This window comes from Callithrix jacchus, chromosome 3 (assembly GCF_049354715.1).
Source record: "Callithrix jacchus isolate 240 chromosome 3, calJac240_pri, whole genome shotgun sequence".
Taxonomy (NCBI): Eukaryota; Metazoa; Chordata; class Mammalia; order Primates; family Cebidae; genus Callithrix; species Callithrix jacchus.
The window spans coordinates 28,561,362-28,583,273 of NC_133504.1; the positions used below are offsets into that span (position 1 = coordinate 28,561,362).

The window sequence follows — 21,912 nt, forward strand, 5'->3', positions numbered from 1 at the left end:
ACAAACGCACACCACTCACCACAAACACACACTGCACAGTGACCACACCTCACAAAGACACACTACTGACTACACACACACACTTCACAGTGCACACACCTTAGACACAAAACACCACACAAACACACAAACTACACAGTGTAAACACCTCCCACAAACACACACCACTCACCATATACACACACCACAGTGCACACACCACACACAGATAATACTTAGCAAACACACACTCCACACTGCAGACACCTAACACAGACATACCACTCGCCACACACACTACGGAGTACACTCACCCCATAAAGGCACACACCACTCAATGTACACAAAATCCAAAGTGAAGAAACTTCACACAGACAAACACCACTCACCACACACTCCACAGTGCACACACCTCACAGGGACACACACCAGTCAGCACACACACACTTCAGTGTGCACACACCTCATGCAGATACCCCTTAACACGCACACACTCTGCACAGTGCACACATCACAAAGACACAAACCATGCCTCACACAAACTCCAGAGTTCAGACACCTAGCACAGACACCACTCATCACATGCATACTACCTTGTGAACACATTTCACACAGGCAATCACCACTCACCACACACACACTCCATGGTGCAGACACCTCACACAGGCACACACCAGTCTTCACACACACTCCACACACTTATGCCACAGTGTGCACACCTTAAACAGACATGCACCACTCACACATTAAAGAGTGCACAGAGCTCACACAAGGCACTCACCACACACATAACACTCCACAGTGCACATTTCACACAGACATACACCACTCACGAAACACACACTCTACAGTTCACACAACTCACACAGACACACAGTCACAACACAAACACTCCAGAGTACACACACCTCACACACACAACTCACGACACAAACATTCTACGTTGAAGAAACCTCATATAGACACAGGACTGACCACACACACTACACAGAAATACATTTCACACAGACACACATCACTCACTACACACACATTCTGCAGTGCAGACACCTCACACAGGCACACCACTCACCATGAACACACACTGCTCAGTGGACACACCTAACAAAGACACATCACTGACCACACACACCATCCACAGTGCACACACCTCACACAGACACAGACCAGTCACCACACACACAAACTGCATAGTACACAAATATATCACAAACACACATTCAAAATACACCACTACACAGTGCACACACATCACACAGACACACCACTCACCAAACACACAATTTACAGTGCAGACATCAAACACAGACATACCACTGACCACACACACTATGCAGTGCACTCACTTTACACACCACCCACTGCACACACAATCCAAAGTGCAGACACTTTACACAGACACACAACTCACCACACACACTCCACACTCCACTGTGCATACACCTCACACAGGCTCACACCTCAATACATTTCACACACACACTCCACATAGCCCAAACCTCACAGACACAAAACTTAACACACAATCTCCACATTGCACACACCAAACACAAACACCACTCATCACTCACACTCCACAGTGCACACACCTCACACATATGCACAACTCACCACACACATTTTTCACAGTGCACACTTACACGGAGACCATGCACTCCACACACTCCACACACAATCCACAGTGCACATTCCTCAGACATATACCACTTACACTCACACACAACCTAGAGTACACACACCACAGAGACACACAGCATGGACCACACAAACTTCACACACACAATTCACACACATCACACAAACACCAATCACCTGACAGCTTATCCACAATGCAGACACCTGACACTGCCACACACCAGTCACCACACAAACTCAACACACATGCTCAGTGCTTACATTTCACAGAGACACACTACTCAGCACACACCCTCGACAGTGCAGACCTCACACAAACACTGTAGAACACACTCCACTGCGCACAGACCTCACACAGACACACCACATACCATGCAGACTTTACAGTGCACACAGCACACACTGACACAGTACTCACAATACACACACACTCCACAGTACACAAACCTCATGCAGACACACTACTCACGACACTTTACTGTGAAGACACCTCACACAGACACAAGACTGACCACACATGCTACTCAGTAAACACACCTCACACAGACACACACTGACCACACAAGCTCCACAGTGCACACACCTCACACAAACGCCACTCATCACACAAACACAAACTGCACAGTGCACGCACCTCACACAAACACATACCATTCACCAAACACACAGTCCACAGTGCAGACACCAAAAACAGGCATGCCATTTACCACACACACTACACAGTGCACTACAAAATGACACACACCACTCACTGAACACAGAATCCATAGTGCCGACACTCCACAAAGACACAAACCACTCACTACACACACTTCACACACATTACACTGGGCATCTACCTCACACAGACACACCACTTAATAGACACACTTCATGCACACAATCTACAGTGCAAAAACGTCACAGACACAAAAATGAACACACACTAGACATTGCACACACCTCACACACCATTCGTCACACACTCCACATTGCACACATTACACGCATAAACACAACTCACCACACTCTACAGTGCACACACCTTACACAGAAACACCATGCACTCCACACACTCCACACACAATCCACGGTGCACATACCTCAGACACAGACCACTCACCACACTCACACACTCAGTACATACACCTAACAGAGACACTACTCAGCAAACACTGAACAATGCACACACCTCACACAAACACACTGTAGAACACACACACTACACAGTGGAGACACTTCAAACATAAACACACCAGTCACCACACAGGCTCCACACACATACCTCACAGTGTACACTTCTTAAACAGACTTGCAACACACACACAAAAGAGTGCACAGAACTCACACAGACACACCACTCACCACACACATAACACTTCACAGTACACACATTTCACACACACACAACACTCACCAAACACCCACTCCACAGTTCAAACAACTCACACAATCACTCATCAGTCACCACACACATACAGTTAATAGTGCACAGACCACACACAAACCACTCATGACACACACACTCCACGTTGAATAAACCTCATAGAGACACACGAATGACCACACACACTAAAGAGTAAATACATTTCACACACACAAACACTGGCCTCACATATTCTGCCATGCAGACACCTCACACAGGCACACCCCTCACCATTAACACACAGCACAGTGAACACACCTCACAAAGTCAGTATAGAGCACCCTACCAATAACAGTCACTAAAGGGCACTTCACCCGACAACAGTTACTATAGAGCACTGACCCAACAATAGTCACTATAAAGCAGTCTATGCAGTAACAGTCACTATAGAGCACTCCAGTAACAGTCACTATAGAGCACTCCACCCAACAGTCACTATAGAGCACCTGCCAAACAACAGTCACTATAGAGCACCCTGCCTAGCAACAGTTACTATGGAGCCCCTGCCCAACCACAGTCACTATGGAGAACCTACCAAACAACATTCACCATACAGCACCAACTAAACAGTCACTACAGAGCACATACCCAACAACACTCAATATAGATCACTCTACCCAACAACAGTTACTATACAGCACCATACCCAACAACAGTCACTGTACAGCACCCTATGCAACAAGAGTCAGTACAGAGCACCTACCCAACAACAGTCACTATTGAGCACTGTACCCAAAAACAGTCACTACAGAGGACTCTACCCAACAAAAGTCACTGCAGAACACTCTACACAACAGTCAATATAGAGACCACCTAATAACAGCCTTTTATAAAGCATTATAAACAGTCATTATAGAGCACCCCAACCAACAACAGTCACTATAGGCCACCTATCCTAACAACAGTCACTATAGACCACAGAACCCCTACCAAGAAACCGTCACTATACAATACCTCCCCAACAATTTTTACTATAGAATAATTTACCAGGAAACAGTCATTACAAACCACCGTACAGAACAACAGTCACTATGGAGCACACTATGCAACAACAGTCACTATAGAGCACCTACCCAACACCAGTCACTATAGAGCACCCTACCCAGCAAGTCAGTATAAAGCACCCTACAAAACCACAGTAATGATAGAGCATTCTACCGAACAAAAGTCACTATAGAGCACCTACCCACAACACCCACTATAGAGCACAAACCCAAAAACAGTCACTATAGAGCACTCTACACAGCAACATTCACTATAGAGCGCCCTACCCAGCAACACTCACTATAGAGCACTCTACCCAGGAATAGTCAGTATAGAGAACCCTACCCAATAACAGTTACTATAGAGCACGCTACCCAACAACAGTAACGGTACAGCACCCTACCCAACAACTGTCCATTTAGAGCAGTTGTGACAACAATCACTATAGAGCACCCTCCCAGGTTACATTTGTTATAGAACACTCTACCAAAAAACAGTATAAAGCACAATACCTAACACCCACTATGGAACACCTACCCAAGAACAGTCACTATAGTGCGCCCTATGCAACAACAGACACTATAGAGCACCCTACCCAACAGTCAGCATAGAGCACCTACCCAACAGCAATCACTATAGAGCACCCAACCAAACAACAGTCACTATAGAGTGCTTACCAAACAAGTCACTACAGAGCCATGTACCCAGCAACAGTCGTTGTAAAGAACCCACTAACCTAAAGTCACAACAGAGCACCTTTCACAGAAGCAGTCATTATAGAGCACCCAACCCAACAACAGACATTGTAGAGCACCCTATTAACAACACTCTTTATACTGTTCCCTACATAAGTCACTATAGAGCACCTACCAAACAACTGACACTATAAAGCCCTCTTTGCAACAACCACCATTCTACAGCACTGTACCCAACAAAAGTCACTATAGAGCACTCTACACAACAACAGTCACCTATCGAGCACTCTACCCAACAAAAGTCACTATAGAGCACCTCAACAGTCACTATAGAGCACCCAACAAGAGAAACTATAGAGTACCTACCCAAAAACAGTCACTATAGAGTCCTCTAACCAACAATAGTCACTATAGAGCACTCTACCCGACAACAGTCATGATAGAGCACCATACCTAAGAACAGTCACGGTAGAGCACTCTACCTAGGAACAGTCACTATAAAGCACCGTACTTAACAAGTCTCTATAAAGCAATCCACCCAATAGCAGTAACTATAAACCACCCTACACAACAACAGTTACTATAAAGCACCCTACCAAACAGTAGTCACTAGAGAGCACCACACTTGGCAAGAGTCACTATAGATTTCCCCCCAGAAACAGTCACTATAAAGCATCTACATGACAAAAGCCACTATAGAGCATGCTAACCAGCAACAGTCACTATAGAGCACCTACTTAACAACAGTCATTATAGAGCACCTTACCCAGCAACAGAGACTATAGAGCACCTACATAACCACAGTCATTGTAGAGCACCCTATGCAACAGCAGCCACTATAGAGCACCCCAACCAACAATAATCACTATAGAGAACCTACCCAACAACAGTCACTATAGAGTACCCTATCCAGCAACAGTCACTATAGAGTACTCTACCTATAAACAGTCACTATAGAGCAACTCACCCAATAAGAGTAACTATAGAGCAACCTACCCAGCAAGTACCCACCTACAGTCACTAGAGAGCACCGATCCAACGAGAGTCAGTATAGAGCACCTACCCAAAAACAGTCACTATGGAGCACCCTACCCAAAAAGTCACTACAGAGCACCTACTTAATGTCACCGTTGAGCATTCTTCCCAAAAATAGTCACCATAGAGCACTGTACCCAACAAGAGTCACTATATAGCACCATACCCAACAACAGGCACTATAGAGCACACTACCTAACAACAGTCTCTGTATGGCACTCCACCCAACAACAGTCAAATATAAAGAACTCTACATAACCACAGTCACTGTAGAGCACCCCACACAACAACGTTTACTATAGAGAATCCTACCTAACAACAGTCACTATAGAGCACCTGCGCAACAAGAGTCAGTATAGAGCACCTACCAAACAACATTCACTATAGAGCACCAACCCAACAGCAGTCACTATAGAGCAGCTACCCTACAAAACTCACTATAAAGCACCCTACACAACAACAGTCACTAAAGAGTACCCCACCCAATAGCAGGAACTATAGAGTACCTACCCTACAACAGTCACTATAGAGCACCCTACCAAACAACAGTCACTATAGAGCACCTAACCAACAACAGTTACAATACAGCACCCTACCCAACAATAGTCACTACAGAGGAACCTAGCCAACAACAGTCACTACAGAGGAACCTAGCCAACAACAGTCAGTATAGAACACTCTACACAACAGTTGCTATAGAGAACTCCAAATCACAACAGTCATTTATAGAGCACTCTAATCAATAACAGTCATTATTGAGCGCCACAACAAACAACAGTCACTATAGAGTCCCCTACCAAGTAATCATCACTATAGAGCACCTAAACATCAACCATCACTAAAGAGTACTCTACCCAGCAACAGTCACCATAAATCATGCCACCCAACAACATTCACTATAGATTACACTACCCACTAACAGTCACTATAGAGCACCTACCTAACAAAAGTCACTATAAAGTACCCTATGCAACAACAGTCACTAAAGAGTACTACAACCAACAACAGGCACTATAGAGCACCTACCCAACAACAGTCACTATAGAGCATTCTACCCAGCAACAGTCCCTATAGAGCACCTACACCAGAAGTCATTATAGAGCACCCTATCAGCAACAATCACTATATATCACCTGACCCAATGACAGTCAGTATAGAGAACCCTACACAGCAACAGTCACTATGGAGCACCTACCCAACAATAGTCATTATAGAGCACCCTACCCAGCAAGAGTTACTATAGAGCACTCTACCTAGCAACAGTCACTATAGAGCACCTCAACCAATGAGTCATTATAGAGCAACCTACCCAGCAACAGTTACTATTGAGCACCCTATTCAACAACAGTCACTATAGAGCACCCTACCCAACAGTCACTATACAGCACCTACCCCACAACAGTCACTATAGAGCACCCTACCCATCAAGTCACCTCAGAGCATCTACCCAACAGTCATCATAGAGCACTCAACACAAAAATAGTATAAAGCACCCTACCCAACAACAGTCACTATAGAGCACTCCACCCAACAGTCACCTATACAGAACTCCAACCACAGTCAGTATAGAGCACCCCACCCAACAACAGTCACTATAGAGCCTGTTATCCAACAAGAGTCACTAGAGAGCACTCTACCCAACAGTCAGTAAAGAACACCCTATACGAGAACAGTCACTATATAGCACTCTACACAACAGTCATTATAAAGCACCCCACCCAACAAGTCACTATAGATTAACCTACCTAACATCAGTCACTATAGAGTACCTGCTCAACAACAGTCACTATAGAGCACCTACCAAAAAACTCTCACTATAGAGCACCAACCCAACAATGGTCACTGTAGAGCACATACTTAACAGCAGTCACTATAAAACACTCTACCTAACAATGGTTACTATAGAGCACCATACACAGCACCAGTCACTATAAAGCATTCTACCCAACAACAGTCACTATAGAACGCCTACCCAACAGTCACTATAAACCACCCTACCAAACAACAGAACCTACAAAGGACTCTACCATACAACAGTCACTACAGAACACTCTATACATCATTCACTATAGAGAACTCCACCACTCAGCAGTCACTTATAGAGCACTTTAACCAACAGCACACATTATAGAGCACCACAACAAGCAACAGTCAAAATAGAACACCTATCCAACTGTCAATATAGAGCACTCTACCGAGTAATCATCACTATAGAGCACCTACCGAACAACTGTCACTATAAAGTACTATACCTAGCAACAGTCACCATAGGGCACCTCACACAACAGTTACTATAGAGTACGCTACCCAGAAACAGTCACTATAGAGCACATACCCAACAACAGTCACTATTAAACACCCTATGCAACAATAGTCACTATAGAGCACCCTACTTAGCAACAGTTACTATAGAGCACTCAACCCAACAACAATCACTATGGAGCATCCTACCCAAAACAGTTACTATAGAGCACTTACCAAACAACAGTCACTATAGAGCACCCTACACAGCAACAGTCACTATAGGGGACCTACCCAACAAGAGTCACTATAGAGCCCTTTAATCAAAAACAGTCACTGTAGATCACTCTACACAACAACAGACACTAAAGACCACCCTTCCCATCAACAGTCACTATCTATAGCACTCTACCCAACAAGAGTCATTATATAGGACCCACCCAGCAAGTCAATATGGAGCACCCCACCCAATAACAGTCACAATAAAGCATGCTATCCAACAACAGTCACTATAAAGCACTCCACTTAACAACAGTCACTATAGAGCACCTGACCCAAAAACAGGCACCATAGAGCACTTACCCAATAAAAGTCACCATACAGCCCTCTACCCAAAAACTGTCACTATGTAGAAGCCTACCCAACAAAAGTCACTATGGAGCACTTTACCGAAAAACAGTCACTATGGAGCCCCTTCACAGTAACAGTCACTATAAAACCCCTTATCCAACAAGAGTCACTATAGAGCACTCTACCCAATAACAGTCAGTAAAGAATATCCTACACGAGAACAGTCACTATATAGCACTCTACACAACAGTCATTATGAAGCACCTTAACCAACCACAGTCACTATAGAACCCTCAACCCAACAGCAGTCACTGTAGAGAACCCTACCCAACAACATTCAATATAGAGCACTCCACCCAACAACCCTCACTTATAGAGTACTCTACACAAAAACAGTCACTATAAATCACCTACCCAAAAACAGTTACTAGAGTATCTTACCCAACAATAGTCACAATAGAGCACCTATCCAACAACAGTCATTATAGAGCACCCTACCCAAAAACAGTCTATATAAAGCACTCTACACAACATCAGTCACTATAGAGCACTCTACAAAACAACAGTCACTATAGAGAACTCCACCCCATAGCAGTCACGTATAGAGGACACTACCCAACAAAAGTCACTATAGAGCACCCCTACCAAAAACATTCCCTATATAGCACCCTACTAAACAAGAGTAACTACAGAGCACCTACCCAACAGTCATTATAGAGCCTTCTAACCAACAATAGTCACTATAGAGCACTCTACCTGAAAACTGTCACTATAGAGCACTATAACCAAAAACAGTCACTATACAGTACTCTAAACAGGAACAGTCACTATAGAGCATCTGACACAAAAACAGTATAGAGCACTCCACCCAACAAGTCACTTTAGACCACCCTAAACAACAACAGTCTCTATAGAGCACCTTACCAAACAGCAGTTACTATAGAGCACTTCATCAAACACACTAAAGAGTGCTCCACCCAGGAACAGTCACTATAAAGCACCTACCCAGCAATAGTCTCTATAGAGTACCCTACCCAGAAACAGTCACTATAGAGCCCCTACACAACAGTCATTATAAAGCACCCTACCCAGCAAGAGTCACTATAGAGCACCCCATACAACAAAAGTAATTATCGAGAACCTGACCTAGCAACAGTCATTATAGAGCACCTACCCAAAAAAGTCACTATAAAGCACCACACCTAAAAACAGCCACTATTGAGAATCCCACCCAATAGTCACTATAGAGTACCTTACTTAGCAACAGTCACTATAGAGCACTCTACATAGCAACAGTCACTATAGAGCACCTCACCCAATAGGAGTCACTATAGACCAACCTACCCAGCAACAGTTACTATTGAGCACTATACCCAACAACAGTCATTATAGAGCATATACCCAGCAACAGTCACTATAGAGCACCTATCCAACAGTCACCATTGAGCCCTCTTCCCAAAAACAATCACCATAGAGCACTGTAGCCCACAAGAGTCACTATATAGCATCCTACCCAACAACAGTCAGAGCACCCTACCAATCAGCAGTCACGACAGAGCACTCCACCCAAAATCAGTCACTTATAGAGAACTCTACCCAACCACAGTCACTGTAGGGCACCCCACCCTACAGCATTCACTATAGAGTACCCTAATTAACAACAGTCACTATAGAGTACCTGTTCAACAACAGTAAATATAGAGCACTCTACACAACAGTTATAGAGCACCCTACCCAACATCAGTCACTATAGAGCACCCTACCCAGCAACAGTCACTACAGAGCACCTACCCAGCAACCATTACTAGAGAGTACTCTACGCAGCGAGTCACCATAGAGCACCCCACCCAAGTCACTATAGATTATGCTACCCAGCAACAGTCACTATAGACCACCTACCCAACAACAGTCCCTGTAAAGCACCCTCTGCAACAACAGTCACAATAGAGTGCCCCACTCAACAGCAGTCACTATATAGCACCTACCCAACAACAGTAAGTCTAGAGCACCCTACCCAGCAACAGTCACTATAGACCACCTAGACAACAGTCATTATAGAGCACCCTACCCAGAAAGTCTGTAGAGCACCCTACCCAGAAACAGTCACTATAAAGCACCTACACAAAAAAAGTCATTATAGAGCACCCTGCTTAGCAACAGTCCCTGTAGAGCACCCCACCCAAAAACAGTCACTATAGAGAACCCTCCCCAGCAACAGTCATTATGGAGCACCTTACCCAACAATAGCCACTATAAAGTACCTACCCAACAACAGTCACTATAGTGCACTCTACCTAGCACCAGTCACTATAGAGCATCTCACCCAATAAAAGTCACTATAGAGCAGCCTAACAGCAACCTTGGAGTGGAAGATATTCTACAGTGGGTAACAGACCACTGGCTGCAGGGGACCTTTACTGGATTCATGCCCCTAGAAATAACTGTTCTCCTTTCCTCCTCCTCATCTTCTCTCACTGAGGCCTCACTCTCTCTCTCCCTTTGCCATGTGGCAAATAGTCTTAACACTGGTTGTCTTTATTCTCTTCCTTGATATGGTCATCATGGCCTGTAAATTTCCCCAGCCACCTCCACTGGGGAAAAAGTACTTTTGCCTGTGGTGGGCCTGATTCCATATCGGGAAGGCAGTTGGGTCCTCGACACTTTGGAGGTAGTTTCTTTGGAGTTGTGGGAAACAAAGCCCTAGATCAGAGTCTACAGGTGCTCTTTTCCAGGCTGAGATGGAAAAAAGGTAACTGCCTATTCCGCCAGGAAAGTGTTCGATGTTGTTATAGGCAGTGCATGACAGTGCACCACAAAGAGCCATATTGGCACCATTCTGGTTGGAGGTAGAGTGCCACCACCCAATTGAAACTGACTGGCAGTACTTCTGCACACTCTACCAGGTGTGGTGGGTCCAAAACATGCATCCAGTATACCTCTTGGTCCACCTATTTGGTCACTTCCCAACCTTTCCGAAGCAACCGGACATTAAAATTTATAAAAGGGAAGATTTTGCTTAAGCAGCGCTAAACCTCCATAGTGCTTATTCTCACCAGTTGCAGTTTGCGGGGAGAGAGACTGCCACCTTGCCCTGGCCCTTACTACCTGTCCCTTTGAATAGGACTAGAGACAGACCCACCAATTCAGTTTTCTGGTCCTTGCAGGACCTGGCTGCAGAGTCCCTGCTAAAACCTGCTTTAAAGAGGGCCAAATTTGAATTGGAGACTGCGAAATTGGCTAAACGACAGAAAGAGAAGGACACGAGTAGCAGGCAAGGGGCCCAAAAGAAGACAGCGAAAATGGGCTCGTCACAGTCTTGGCCAAGCTCCCCCCTCTGAGGCATGACAATAAATTTTAAAACAGGGTTCTCTGGCCAGTATGTTGTTAACTTAACCCCACAGAGGCTTTGGACCCTCTGTGAGGTAGAGTGGCCAGCCTTTGGGATTGGCTGGCCAGATACGGGGACATACGACCCCAAGATAATTCAGGCTGTCTAGAATATCGTGACAGAGTCCCCAGGCCACCCCAATCAATTTTCATACATTGATCAATGGCTAGAATTGATCCAGCGCCCTCCTCCTTGGCTTGAAAAATGTATAAAACGGGCAGGACTTCAGGTTACATTAGCAGGCCCAAGGAAAAGCCCCTCAGCACCAGCTATTCTTCCAGCCCCTAGGGAAGACCAAGAGTTACCTCCACCATACTCCCAGCTCTTTGGAACGGGGTCCCTACACTCCTCTCTGGACTGTACTAATGATCAGCCCTTGTCTGCCCTTCACACTCAGAGTGGGGCCCCACACCCACCAAAGCTGCTGCCTCTCCAGGAGGCACCTCCAGATGATGGCATTAGCTGGGGCCACCCCTTCTTTGTTCATATCCCTTTTTCATCTAGAGATTTGTGTAATTGGAAGGCTCAACACCCTCTGTTTTCTGAAAAGCCCCAGGCACTCACAGGACTCCTGTAGTCAGTTTTACAAACCCACCATCCAACCTGGGATGATTGTCAGCAGCTACTCCTGGTGTTGTTCACCACAGAGGAGAGGAGTAGAATAAGACAAGAAGCCCATGAAGCAATAATCGGGATGGGGGAGGTTCGGTAGAGGACTACCAAGCACAGATTAACAAAATTTTCCCTTCCGCCAGGCCTAAATGCAACCAAAATACCTCAGCGGGCCTACAGGCTTTGAAGTTTTCACCGGTACTTGTTAGAGGTGGTTGCGGGGCAGCCCAGAAACCTACCAACCTCTCCAAGGTAGGGGCAATGACCCAAGGTCCACAAGAGTCCCCAGCCACTTTCCTTGAGTGCCTACAGGACGCCTACCACACCTACACTCCTATTAACCCTGAGGCCCCGGAGAATCAATAGGCCATCAATCTGGCTTTCATTTCCCAGTCTGCCCCAGACATCAAAAAAAATTGCAAAAATTAGAGGGGTTCCAGGGAATGAATTTAACTCAGTTGTTGGAGATTGCCCAAAAACTCTTTAACAATAGAGACACCTTAGAGGCCAAGCAAGATAAGAGAGTTACTAAGGCAGCGATAGCAGCACTCCAGGAAACCGAGTTATCTCATGGGGACCAGGAATCCAGCGGAGAGGCCCAGGGGGACAAAAGACCAAGTTAGGGCACAACCAATGTGCATTCTGCTGACGAGAGGGTCACCGGAAAAACGTATGTCTAGAGAGAAGGAGACAAGGGGTAACAGGAGAGACAGCCAAGGGCCATTCTCAGCTTAGAAACCCATGGCTGACAAAGCTCAGGTTTTTATCAACTAAGCCCCCAGGAGCCCAGGGTCACTTTAAAGTTGGGGGCACACCTATCAGTTTTTTGGTCAACACAGGAGTGGCCCACTCAGTCCTTACTCAGCCTCTGGGACCACTATCCAGCAGAAAAAAATTATTCAAGGGGCCACAGGAAGAAGCACAACTAGCCCCTGGACCACCAATCAATTTATTGATCTGGGGAACGGCACTGTCACCCACTCATTTTTAGTCATTCCTGAGTGTCCGTACCCACTTCTAGGATGGGACTTACTTCACAAACTACAAGCAAATATTTCTTTCAGTGAAGGTCAGGCTTGCCTCTCAATTCCTCCTCCCTTAGCCACTGGGCCATCTCAGCAGATCCTCATCTCCTGTGCTCTGCCAGATGAGTATCTCTTGCAGGAAGCCCTATCCACAGAGGCAGATCAACTACCACCAGACATCCTCTGCCAGTTTCAGAAGGATGTACCAAGAGTATGGGCTGAAACAAGTCTCCCACATTTGGCAAGTCACTGCACCCCAGTCGTGGTCTAACTATTGGCAATGGCAACTCCAGTCCAGGTAAAACAATATCCTATGATCCTGGAAGCCAAATGAGGAATTGCCCCACATACCACCAGGCTCTTGAAGGGAGGAATCCTCACTATCTGTAAGTCTCCCTGGAATACCCCCCTGCCCCCATGCTAAAACCGGGCATACAGGACTATCTGCCTGTACAGGACTTAAGGGAGGTAAATAAGTGGGTGGAAACTGTTCATCCCACAGTCCCAAACCCGTATACCCTCCTGAGTCTCTTGTCCCTGGACCACCTCCACTGTCCTGGACCTGAAAGTTGCATTTTTCTGTATACCACTGGCCCGGGTCAGTAAGCTCATATTTGCCTTTGAATGGACTGACCCTGATACAGGGGTCTCTGGACAGCTCACTTAGATGAGGCTGCCACAGGGTTTTAAAAATTACCCCACTTTGTTTGATGAGGCACTGAGCCAAGATCTCATGGCCTTCTGAGCCGAACACCCAAGGTGTACCCTCCTTTAATATGTCAATGACTTACTCTTGGCCACAAAAACCTAGGAGGACTGTAAGGAGACCGCCTTGTTCCTACTATGGACCCTACAGACTTTGGGCTATCGGTTCGCAGCCAAAAAGGCCCCAATATGCCAGTTAAGAGTCACTTATCGGGGCTATATCATAGAAAAGGGAAACCGGGCACTGGCACCCAGCCGAGTCCAAGCTGAACTGCAGATACCCATCCCTACCACCAAATGCCAAGTTTGGGAATTTCTCAGCAGTAGGATACTGCAGGCTATGGATTTTGGGATTTCCTGAAATAGCAAAACCCTTGTATGCTTGTACCAGAAGGGATCAGCCTTTGACATGGATGGTAACAGAACAGGAGGCTTTTGACAGACTAAAAGAAGCCTTAACCATGGCCCCAGTCTTAGCCTTGCCCAACATCTCTAAGCCCTTCCAACTATTCATACATGAAAGGCAAGGGGTTGCTAAGAGGGTACTCACCCAGACTCTGGGTTCCTGGTCCCAGCCAGTCAACTATGTCTCTTAAAGACTTGATTGGTAGCCTCCAGATGGCCAGCTTGCCTAAGAGTGGTGGTGGCCACAGCCCTATTAGTCAAAGAGGCAGACAAGCTGACTTTGGGACAGGAGTTAAACCTAGTGGCACCCCACGTGGTGGAGTCACTACTCCATGGAGCTTGGGGAAAATGGATGTCTAATGCCTGCATAGTCCAATACCAGGCCTTACTTTTGGACTAGCACTGCATGAAGTTTTCTAAAAACACAGTTTTAAACCCCGCCACATGGCTACCTGACAGAGGAGCCCACACATGACAGCCAACAGACTATACATGTCCTCTAGGCTGTGAGACCAGATCTCACTGATGTCCTTCTACAGAACCCGGAAGAGGTACTGTATAGAGATGGCAGCAGTTTCATGGTCGACAGAGTTAGGTATTCTGAAGCAGCTGTGGTCATCCTAAAGTGTGTTATTTTGGCCCAGGATCTTCCACATGGAACCTTATACCAAAAGGCAGAACTCATAGCTCTGATAAAGGCCTTGGACTGGGCAGAGGGAAAAACTGTCAACATCTATACAGATAGCTGATATGCTTTTGCTATGGCCCATGTACATGGAGCCATCTATAAAGAAAGAGACTTGCTTACCTCAAAGGGAAAAATCATCAAAAATAAAGAGGAAATTCTAGCTCTACTAGAAGCTATATGGAAGCCCAAGTCAGTGGCATTAATACACTGCAAAGGACACCAGAAGGAAAATTCACCAGAGGCAAGGGGAAATAGGGCAACTGACCTACAAGCCAGATAAACAGCCTTGGGACCAGTAAAACCTCTGCATCTTCTTGTGACTCTGCCGGCCCCAACCCTGCCCACTACCCCTACATACTTACCTGATGAAGAAAACTTTGCTAAAGAACAGGGGGCACTGCAAGATTCCACAGGATGGTGGACTCTACTGGACACAAGGATTGTGCTCCCCGAGGCTCTGGGACAGACTCTAGTTAAGGATACACACCAGGCCACTCAGGACAAACAAAACTCACTGAGCTGCTGAGGGCCTGATACTACATTCCATATGTATGTAAGATTGTTAGGGAAACTACTACTTGTGGTAATGTATGCGCTAGGGTAAATCCAGGAGGCAGTAGGACTAGTTAGGCAGGAATAAGACCCAGAGGAACACTGGGAGGCAGGTTTTGCTGAAATAAAGCCCCTAGTATAAGGCTATAAATACCTCCTCGTGTTTGTAGACACTTTCTCTGGATGGGTCGAGGCTTTTTCTACTAGGTCATAAACCACACTGGTAGTAACAAAAAGATTGTTACAGGACCTGGTTCCTCAGTTCAGCTTGCCACTGACACTGGAATCAGATAATGGTCCTGCATTTACAGCAGAGGTTTCTCAGGACCTGGCCAGGGATTTGGGCATATCCTGGACACTGCACTGTTCCTATGGCCCCCAGAGTTCAGGGCAGGTTGAAAGGATGAGCCAGACCATAAAGGAGACTTTAACAAAATTCATTCTATCGACCAGCGAAAACTGGGTCAACTGTCTTTTTTTCTTGTTCTTCTCCATACCCGATGTACTCCCTACAAGAAAGGCTTCACTCTTTTGAAATTATGTTTGGAAGGCCACCTCCCTTACTCCCCAAACTTGCAGACACCATACATGGTGAATTCCATAGCCATACACTCCTTAAGGCTGTGCAGGCACTCCAGTCACATTAGTCCAATGTACACCCATCAGGGAAAATCCACCTACCCCAGTGGACCTCACTGACCAGCTGGCACACACCTTTCAGTCCAGAGAAAAAGTCCTGGTAAAGAGATTCACCACCTCTGGCATAACTTCTTGCTGGAAATGACCCTACACCATGATCCTGGTCACCCCATCAAGGTCACCCCATCCACGGCCATCAAGGTGGACGGACTGACTGCCTGGGTCCACCACTCAAATGTCAAGACTCCCATCCAGGACGCACAATGGAGAGTGACCTCAGCTTCACCAGACCACCTAAAGCTAAGACTTTCACGCTCCTCACAGTAACCTTCCTTATCCCCCTGATTCCTTGTGTAGCCCCTTGGAGGGGACCCCCCTTGACTCCCACCTATTACTGGTTAATCCTAACTGAAGGACCCACTGAGAAATGTTCTGTAACTGGAAAGGGATCCACCCTTGTCAACTTAACCCTAGAGTACATTCCCAGAGATCCCATAACCTTCTCCCTAGACCTCTGCACTCTCTTAAGCGAGAGTCTAGATGTAAATACTATAGGACAAATGAAGACAAGAAGATGGGGGTGGGGAAATGCTGTGAAAGCAAAGGAGATGAGGCGTGGGAATGTAGAGGCTGAAAAGCAGCTTCAGACTATGGGGCTACATCTATGCCCAGGGTCTACCCCACAAAGGAGATGGAATTGTGGAAACTTAAAGGAGTTCTTCTGCCCCCATTGGGGCTGTGAGACTATCTCCACTATGTCAGCATATACTGCAAACAGAGACTCTTTCATTTCTTTCACCTGATACTCTCCCCGAAACCCCTGCTACACAGGTTTTTGTAACCCACTCAAATTACCAGTTCTGTATCCAGATGAGAGATGGGCAACAAGGCGTGCCTGAGGTTTCCGAGTATATATGAATGAGTGGGACAAGGGAAACATCTTTACCATCCAGCGTATACCATTGCCCAGGCCCGACCACCCAGTGGGACCCATAGCCAAGGTTCCAAGACCCCCAGAAACCTTCCCCAAGGTCCAAATAGTCCAAACTCCTAGCTCTGCTACCCCTACTCCCAACCTACCCACCACTCCTAGCTCTACTATCCCTATTCTCAACCTATTCACAGAAGCCAACCCAGACACAGAAGGCTTAAACCTTGTAAAATTATTGTCCTCCACGCACCACCTGCTTAACCAGACAAACCCAGACCTAGGTGAAGATTGCTGGCTATGCTTAAATCCACAGCCACCGTTTTACATAGGCCTAGCATCATAACTCGATATAGTTCCCTCAAGTACCTCATGTACTGAAAAGCACTTCCACATAACCCTAGGAGATATAGAGGGAGAAGGCAGATGTTTCATTCCCCTAAGTAAAATCTCACCAGCTCCCCATACCAAGGTTATTGTAAAAACACCCTCATTTTGAGTTATAACTGGACAGGTTTTTACTACACTGCAACAGACTGCTTGGTTCACCATCACTTTTGGCCTCACCAGCTGCATTTTCACCTACCAGTTCAGCAACTCCTCCAGACCCATTCTTTGTACCCTAGTGTGTATACTGCCCCGGGTAAGTGTTTATAGTGGACCCCAAGGTAAAACTCCCATAGTGCCCAATACCAATATATGTTGAAAACGGGCCCCCATAATTATATCCCTATTGGTGGGACTTGGAATAGCAGGGTCCACAGCTATGGGAGTATCTGCCCTAGTCACTGGAGACCAAAATTTTAAAACCCTATCACACGAAATAGACACAGATATTACCCATCTGGAAAACTCCATTTCCCAATTGACAGACCAGGTGGACTCCTTAGCTGAAATGGTATTAGAAAATAGGAGAGGATTAGACCTGTTCTTAAAGGGAGGATGGCTGTGCACCACACTTGGTGAACAATGTTGCAAACAAATCCAGGCTCATTTGGGACAGCCCTGCAATGGTTAGGCAAAACTTAGAAACAAGAAAGCAACTTAGAGAGGCCTCAGAAAATTGGTACGAAAAATTATTTTCATGGTCTTTTTGGTTAACATCTCTGCTCACTGGACCAGCGGGACCCTTGGTCCTAATGATTTTAGGGTTAATATTTGGATCGTGTCTTTTAAACATGGTCCTCAAATTTATTTGGAAAATAATAGATTCGGTGAAGTTAATGGTTCTGAGATCCAATTATGGGCCCCTGTGCCAGGAAGAGGAAAACAATGAAAGATTTAATACATGTTGAAAGAACAGGGGGAAATGTGCTATAGCAGGCCTAGAGTTAGAGCCTGAACAACACCATTTTCTACAAGACGAAGCTGTTTTTCAGAAATAAATTGTAACGGCTGCCCCATTCTCCTCACAATAATTGCTGGCCTTGGCTTCTGTAAATAAAACTGCCAGCTTGCTCTGCAAAATGCCGACTATGTAAAGCTGCTTACCATTTCTTATTAGTAACTGCCCAAATTGCTGGCCTTTGCTTAGCAGTAATGACCAGAATAAGCAGCCCAAGCTAATTCCATCCTTGCCCCTGTGACTTCTAAGAAGTAACTAAGATCTGTGGATTCCACCACTGCCCAGATGATGTGTAAACTAACGCTTATCTTGACTTCTGTAAACAACGTAGGTAACAATTGAAGTGACAACTCCCCTAGCCCTTGGAATGTTCAGAGACCTGCACTCTCCTCTCTGCCCAGGAGGTGATTTATGGTATCCCATGGCCCTCAGAATGTCTGAATCCCTTCACACCCACCCTCACCCCAGAGGTGATTTACGGGCATAAAAGTGTCTTGTCATAATTTCTTGGTCATGGGTTGGAGAGACGTGAGTCCTCCGTGGTCAGCGGAAATCACCTGCAATTTGGCATACTTCTATCTTGGTGCTAACTTTATACTCTTTTTTTATTTCATTTTAGGTTTTGGGGTACATGTGCAGAACATGCAAGACATTTGCATAGGTACACACATGGCAGTGTGTTTTGCTGCCTTCCTCCCCTTCACCCACATTTGGCATTTCTCTATCAAAATACTTCATATGTTTAGATTCTGCGAGTTAGGAACACGTTTTGAGAAGAGCTGCATTTGGACATTCCATAGTAAATGGGATAATTAATCTGAAATGAGAACTATCTGGTTCTAAAAGAAAAACGGAGCTACCTAACAGAATGGTTTTCAATGTAGGCATTCAACTTACAGAGTTCAACTGATGTGTGTATTCAGCAGTTTGGAAACGCTTTCTGTGGAGAATCTAAAAATGGACATTTCCAGCCAAATCCCAGTATATAAGAAATAGCAGTAAAACTGACTCTAAAACACAAAGCAAACATATCTTTAAAGCAGCTCTGCTGTGTGTTCGTTTAACTAATAGAGTTGAATCCATCTTTAGATTCAGTGAGTTAGAAACACATTTCTTCTAGAAGCTGCGTTTGGACATTCCAGAGTGACTGGGTGAATTAAGCTGTAATGAGAAATATCTGGTTCTAAAAGGAAAATGGAGCTATCTAACAAAATGATTGTCAATGTGTGCATTGAACTTACAGAATTAAACTTATGTGTGTATTCAGCAGTTTGGAAACCCTTTCTGTTTAAAATATACAAATGGACATTTCCGGCTACATCCCAGCCTATAAGAATTAGCAGTAAAACTGTGTCTAAGATGCAAAGAAAAAAAATTTCTTCTAGAAACTGCAATTTGGCTGTCCAGAGTGTAAGAATTAAGCTGTAATGAGATCTGGTTCCAAGAGGAAAACAGAGCTCTCTAACAGAATGCTGGTCAATGTGTGCATTCAACTTACAGAGTTATACTGATATGTGTATTCAGCAGTTTGGAAACCCTTTCTTTGGAGAACGTAAAAATGGAGATTTCCAGCTAAAACCCAGCATATGAGAAATAGCAGTAAAACTGTGTCTAAAACACAAAGCAAATGTACTTTTCAAACTGCTCTGCTGTGTGTTCGTCCAACCAAGAAAGTTGAATCTATGTTTATATTCAGTGAGTTAGAAACATGTTTCTTCTAGGAGATGCAATTAGACATTCCAGGGTGAATGGGAGAATTAAGCTGTAATGCGAACCATCTGGTTGTAAAAAAAAAAGGAGCTATCTAACAGAATGGTCAATGAGTGCATTTAACTTACAATGTTAAACTAATGTGTGTATTCAGCAGTTTGGAAAACGTTTCTGTGTATAATCTAGAAACGGACATTTCCAGACAAATGCCAGAATATTTTAAAAAGCAGTTAAACTGAGTCTAAAACACAAAGCAAATGTATCTTTGAAACTGCTCTGCTGTGTGTTTGTTCTACCAAGAGAGTTGAATCTATCCTTCGATTCAGAGAGTTAGAAACACATTTCTTCTATGAGCTGCATTTGGAATTTCCAGTGCAAATAGGAGAATTAAGCTGTACTGAGAACTATGTGGTTCAAAAAAGAAAACGGAGCTATTAAAAAGAACAGAATGATTGTCAATGTGTGCATTCAACTTACAGAGTTAAACTGATTTGTGTATTCAGCAGTTTTGAAACACTTTCTCTGGAGAATGTAAAAACGGACATTTCCAGCCAAATTCCAGCTATAAAAAATAGCAGTAAAACTGCATATAAATGAGAAAGCAACCGTACCTCTCAAACTGCTCTGCTGTGTTCGTTCAACTAAAAGAGATGAATCTATCTTTAGATTCAGCAAGTTAGAAACACATTTCTTTTAGAAACTGCATTTGGACATTCCAGAATGAGTGGAAAAATTAAGCTGTAAAAAGAACTATCTCATTGTAAAACAAAAACAAAAACGAAGCTTTCTAACAGAATGGTTGTCAATGAGTGCATTCAACTTACACAGTTAAACTAATGTGTGTATTCAGCAGTTTGGAAATCCTTTCTGTGGAAAATCTAAAAACGGACATTTCCAGACAAATTTCGGCCTATAAGAAATGGCAATAAAACTGCATACAAAACACAAAGGAAATGTATTTTTAAAACTGCTCTGCTCTGTTTTTGTTCAACTAAGAGATTCGAATCTATTCTTAGACTCAGTGAGTTAGAAACACATTTCTTCTAGGAGGTGCTTTTGAAAATTCCAGAGTGAATGAGAGAATTAAGCTGTAATAAGAACTCTCTGGTTCTAAAAGAAAACCTGAGCTATATAACTGAATAGTTGTCAATGTGTGCATTCAAATTACAGCGTTAAACTGATGGGTGTATTCAGCAGTTTGGAAAACCTTTTTGTGGAGAATATAAAAATGGACATTTCCAGCCAAATCCCAGCATATAAGATGTAGCAGTAAAACTCTATATAAAACACAAAGCAAACGTATATTTCAAACTGCTCTATTTTGCGTTCGTTCAACTAAAAGAATTGAATCTATGTTTAGACTCAGCGAGT

The 21,912-nt window shown here is 44.6% G+C and overlaps 1 protein-coding gene across 9 annotated transcripts in view; it reads left to right on the forward strand.

Annotated features, from left to right (window-relative positions):
* Window positions 1-21,912, forward strand: part of LOC144581910 (uncharacterized) — a 110,038-nt gene that overhangs the window by 74,045 nt on the left and 14,081 nt on the right. For 3 of the 9 annotated variants that reach the window (XR_013533328.1, XR_013533327.1, XM_078367815.1), the window contains one exon: window positions 1-12,796. This exon is cut by the window's left edge. The exons of 3 other annotated variants lie outside the window; for them this stretch is intronic. The gene's annotated coding sequence lies outside the window, so the exon portion shown is untranslated. The remainder of the gene's footprint in view (window positions 12,797-21,912) is intronic. 3 more of the 9 variants (XR_013533330.1, XR_013533332.1, XR_013533329.1) reach the window with 2 other exon arrangements.